This window comes from Neomonachus schauinslandi, chromosome 3, assembly GCF_002201575.2.
Source record: "Neomonachus schauinslandi chromosome 3, ASM220157v2, whole genome shotgun sequence".
Classification (NCBI taxonomy): Eukaryota; Metazoa; Chordata; class Mammalia; order Carnivora; family Phocidae; genus Neomonachus; species Neomonachus schauinslandi.
The window spans coordinates 73,783,532-73,789,413 of record NC_058405.1 but is presented as its reverse complement, the minus strand read 5'-3'; positions in this window follow the sequence as shown (position 1 = coordinate 73,789,413).

The following is a 5,882-nucleotide window of genomic DNA, read 5'->3' as shown; positions in this document are numbered from 1 at the left end:
GGGGGGAGGAAAAAAAAAAAAAAAAAAAAAAAAAAAAAAAAAAAAAACAACTTTCTGCAAGGTACTCGGGTTCTAGAAGAGTCAAAGAGCAAAAGAAAAGATGACACAGTAACCGCAATTGGAAGCGCTCCTGATTCAACCTGGAGAGAGTCAGGTGGGCTTCCTGGTGGAGGTGAGGCCTTGGCTGAGTCTCAAAGGAGATATGTTAGCACATGAATAAGTGGAAGGAAGAGAGAGAGACCAGACTGTCCACAGGAACAAGCAAGAGAGAAGGGGCACCACCTGGCCAGAAAACCACATAATCCAGTCACAAACCTCAGTCCGTAGATCCAAATGAGGTCACATCAATTATGCTCATCAATTATGTGCTCAGATGTGAGGAAAATAACACCCAGCTAAAAGTCACTCAAGCCTGGGTTTGCCAGACTTCAGTGTGCACACAAATCACCAGGGATCTTGTTAAAAGGAAGATACTGAGTGAGAAGATCTGGGGTGGGGCCAAGCTCATTAGAAATGCAGAACGTAACTGATAATACACTCACTATCAGCTGTGGACCACACTTTTGGTAGCAAGAATTAAACGTGAAGGGGGAACCTTATCATATCCAGTAAGATACCTGGATCAGGTGGTTCCATGATGGGTTTGGTGGCTCAACAATGTCACCAAGGGCTCAGGCTTTTCTGTCTCTCTTTCCTGCCATCCTTAGCATCTCTCTCCTCATCTCGTGTTCTTATAATCAAAAGGTGGCTGTTAGAGCGCTACACGTCCCATCCTCCCATGACAGAATCAAAGACAACAGCAGAGGGTGTTTCTCCTCACAGGGCTTTCTTTTCACCAGGGAGAAAAATCTCTCTCAGGGTATTTATTATATTATATTTATTATGTTATATTATTTTCTCCCAGAATATATATGTGTATGTAAATTGGTGTAGATAGGTAGGTAGATAGCTAGCTAGCTAGCTAGATAGATAGACATAGTTACCTGTCTACCTATCTAGAGAGAGAGAAAGAGTGTAAGGAATTGGCTCAGACAGTCACAGAGGCTGAGAAGTGTCAGCATCTGCAGAGTGAGTCAGAAGCTGGAGACCCAAGAGAGCCAATGGTGTCATTCCCGTTCAAGTCCGAAGGCCTGAGAACCAGGGGAGTCGATGGCGTGAGTTTTGGTTCAAAGGCCAGTGGGCTCTTATATCCAGGAAGAGCCAATGTTTTGGGTCAAATCTGAAGGCAAGAAAAAGCCAATGCTCCAGTATGAAGGTTGTCAGGCAGCCTTTTGTTTCTATTCTAGCCTTCAGTTGATGGTGTGAGGCTCACCCACATCAGAGAGAATAATCTGCTTTACTTAGTCTACTGAGTTAAATGTTAATCTCATTCAAAAGCACCATTTCAGAAACACCTGGAATAACGTTTGGCCAACTATGTGGGCACCCCATGGCCCAGACAAGTTGGCACATAAAATTAACCATCACACCCCCTGGCAGTCCCTCTCTTTGTTTCATTGTCCAGAACTGAGTCATGTGCCCACTCATGAACCAGGTCATGAACCCTGAACCAAATGAAAATGGGGTACCATGATGCCTCAAGCAATCATGACTAATCCCCTGTGGTTGAACCCAACCTCTGTGTGTATACTGCTACCAGCATTGAATTGAACAAAACCAGGGTTCTTTAGCAAAAAAAGAAGAGAAAGAGTGGCTACAGGTAGGCGAGCAAAAGAACTAAGATCCAAATAACCATGGTTCTCAGCTCCCACCTCTACCACTAGGCCCCTGCCATGCTCCCGTTCATTTCTGGCAGTCCCAAAGCAGTGTCTGTTGCTTCCTCATATGCAGTCCAGAGTGCTGCTCACTACCTGTACCCTCCTTGAGCCCAGCTCTTCTGTGTAGCCTCCACTGCTCCACACTGTAGACCTCTGTTGATGGATCTCGGCTTGATGAGACCCAACATCTTGGTAGACCCTGAGAATGGAGAATGAGAATGGCTCCCCATCAGGTTTGCTTGGGTGGGAAGTGCTGAGGTTCAGGGAATTGTTCTACAGGTTAGCACTAATGGTCCTTTCCTCCCCAGAGCGCACACCTTATCATTAGGGTCGGCTCTACATGCCAGCCTCCAGGCTGTTCCTAAGGACACTACCCCCATCTGTCTTGTACAGATCCACTGATGAATTCTCTCAAATGCCTCAGAGCCCTTCTTTGCTTTGTGACTCCCTTCCACCAGCACATGCTCCATGCCCTGGTCTCAGCCTCATGACTAAAGACTCCTGAATTGTGTGGAGCACAGTTTCAGATATATTTTGAGTGTTTTCCACCGGGAGCTTCTCTGCCCTCATTTAAATCAGTGGCCATAGATATTTGGGGTGGGTGGGGAGAGATATCACTTATTCCGTGCACCAGACATACTTCTCTCAGCTGTCTCAAGATGATGTGCTCAGCTATATGTGCTTATATAGGAATTTTTAATGTAGTTAAAAGTGGAATGGAGGCTACATTAAGAAATGAAGTTGGAGTGGTATGCAGGGGCTAGAATATTCATTCACTCGATCATTCAACAAATATTTACTGAGCACCAACTATGTGCCAGGTGCTTTACTGGACACTGAATACAATGAGACAGCCCTGCTCCCTACCTTCATGCAGTTTACAATATAGATCATAGAGTTATCCTAGATACATACTGAAGAATTGGGAGTTATCTAAAAGGTCACAGGGAGCCAAGTGATATAGGATTTAATCACATAAAAGCATAATTAATTAATAGCATCATATGACTTCCCTTTAGGTCCCATGTGGAGAATGAACTAGAGGAAGCTATAAGTAAAGGCAAGATGACTATTGTCCATGCAGTAACTTACGTGCAAAATGATCGAGGTCTGACCCAAAGCAGTGGTCATGGGGTTGGGGAGAAGGAGGTAAATATAAAACACATAAAGGAGCCTGAGTCTACAGGATTTCATGAGCTCACAAAAGACATGGCATGGGAGCAATGGCAGAGAGGGAAGAGTCCATGGTGACCCCTCCATTCAGGAATGGCAGGATGGATACCAGGTTCAGGGAAATACCTGTTAATTTGGTTTTGATCACATTGAACTTGGATCATCGGTGGGACATTAGCCAGGCCCATCATTGTTAGATTACAGTCTTAGATTCAAGAAAGAAATTTAGTCTGCACAAATTCCAGAATGAGGAGCCATCATCATGTAGTTTAAGTTATTTATATGGATGAGATTCCCAGGGGAAGAGAAAAGATGTAGTCTGAGGGCAGAAACCCAGACATATTTCAGGCATGTAGAGATGAGGGAGTCTGAGAAGGACCCTAAGAAGAAGTAAAAATATCAAGAGAAAACAGAACCTTTCCAGAAGGAAGTAGGCAATTCATTTGGGACATTTTTATGGAATATCTCCAATGTAACAGGCACTGTTCTAGGCCCCAGCAGTGAGGGACAAGGCCAACCTTCATGAGACCAGCAGTCTACAAGAGAAGACAGGCATGAATCAAGGAAGTAAGAAGTCCTGACAAGATGGTGAACCAGTGCAGTCTGCTAGCCCCTTCACCAAGCACAACCCTGGAGATGCCAAAGATCTACAAGGGAAATGTATAAAGTTGAAGAACTAAAGCAAAGACAGTGACTAACTCTTAGGGAAGAGAGAGGGGGTGTTCATCTGGAATGGAGGGGCCTGGGGAGACACGGGCATAGTATCACCACTGGTGAAGAGGCTAATTTGTGCTCCTCTCTCCTCCATAGGACCTGGGTGCTTGATGCCTGCCTTACAGGCCCTGTGATGAGGAAACACCATAGTAAATTTGTGGCAACAATAGCAGCCAGTGGGATGAGTGGTAAACAGATAACAACCAAGGAATACTGATTAGCCCCCGAGGTTTCCCTCACCCCTGGCCCTGAATGCCCCACACCTCAAAGACTGGGTAACTATAGCAAGGAAGACAGTTGCTAAGAACGCCAGGGGAGAGTATAGTGAAGATCCCTCTGAGACAAGAACATCTTGTGAGGGACACTGAATGGGTGTCCTCAAGAACCGAGCATGGTACCAAGAGGTCTCTGTCCTAAGGCACACGTTACCATTGTAAGCCAGGAGGTTTATCACCAGAAGCACATGAACAGGGAGCAGTTACTAAAACAACAGCAACAATCCTCATGTTATCTAAAATGTTTGGCTTCCAATAAAAAAAAAATTACATGCAAAACAGGAAATTGCCATCTGCACTCAAGGGAAAAAATACAGTCAACAGAAACTGACTCTGAGTGGAATCAGATGTTGGATTTCATAAACAAAAATTTCAAAGTGGCTAGTATGAATATGTTCAAAGAAGTAAACTATGCCAAATAATTAACAGAAAATATTATGTCAATGACTGTTATGGACTGAATGTTCGTGTTCCCCCCAAAATGCATATGTTGAAGCTCTAACCCCCAATGTAACTAACTGTATTTAGACACAGGGATAGTGAGGAGTCATGTCATGAAGTTTAAATAAGATCATAGGGTTGGACTGGTACCCTTAGAAGAAGAGAAAGAGGTATTCATTCTTTCGCTCCACCAATGTGAGGACTCAGCAAGAGAGCAGCCGTTTGCAAGCCAGGAAGAGAGTCCTCACTGGAAATCAATCTCGCAGGAACTTGATCTGGAACATCTAGACTTCTAACTGAGAAAATAAATGTTGTTTAAGCCACCTAGTCTGTGGTATTCTGTTATGGCAGCCTGAACAGATTAATACAATGACTTCACAAATCTCAGTAGAGAAGTAGAAACTATTATAAAGATTCAAATGGAAATTTTATAGTTAAAAAATCCAATAATGGAAATTTAAAATTCACTAGATAGGCTCAGTGGAGATTAGAGATGGCAGAAGAATCAATCAGTGACATTGAAGATTGATCAATGGAAATTATCCAATCCAAAGAACAGAAAGAAACAAAGGATTGAAGAAAAATGAACAGAGGCTCAGAGATCAGCAAGGTATGCCAACATACATGGAGTGGGAGTCTAAAAAAAACAGGAGAGGAAGAGAAAGAATAGAGAAATTATTTGAAAAAGCAATGGCCAAAATTTTTGCAAATATGATGAAAAATCCTTCAGGTAAATATAATAGTGAAAAGTGTATTTGCACCTGACAACAGAGCCTCAAAATACGTAAAGTAAAAACTGACAGGACTGAAAGGAAATATAGACAATTCAACAACTATAGCCAGAGAATTCAATACTCCTTTCTCAGAAACTGATAGACCTAGACAGAAAATCAATACGGATAGAAAGACTTGAGCAACATTTCCTCCCCCAAACAGTAGAATTACACATTCAAATACACATTAGGCGTTCTCCAGAATAGACCATATGCTAGACTCTTAAACAAATCTCAGTAAATATAAGAAGAATTAAATAATAGTACATATGTTTTCTAGTCACCACAGAATTAATCAGATGTCAAAAACAGAAAGAAAATTGGGAAATGACCAACAACGTGGAAGTTAAACAATACACTTCTAAGTAATCCCTGGGTCAAAGCAGAAATCACAGGAGAAATTTAAAAATATCTTGAACTGGGGTCACCTGGATGGGTAAGTCGGTTAAGCAGCTGACTCTTGATTTTGGTTCAGGTCATGATCTCAGGGTCCTGGGATCGAGCCCTGTGCAGGGCTTCGCATTGGGCTCCACGCTCAGCTGTGAGTCTGCCTGAAGATTCTCTCTTTCCCTCTCCCTCTGCCCCTACCCTATTCGTGAACTCTCTCTCCCCCTCTCTCGCTCTAAAATAAATAAATCAATCTTTAAAAATATCTTGAACTGGATGAAAGTGAAAACATAATGTAAAATTTATGAAATGTAGGGGAAGTGATACCTAGAGAAAAAAATTATAGCTTTAAATACTTACAT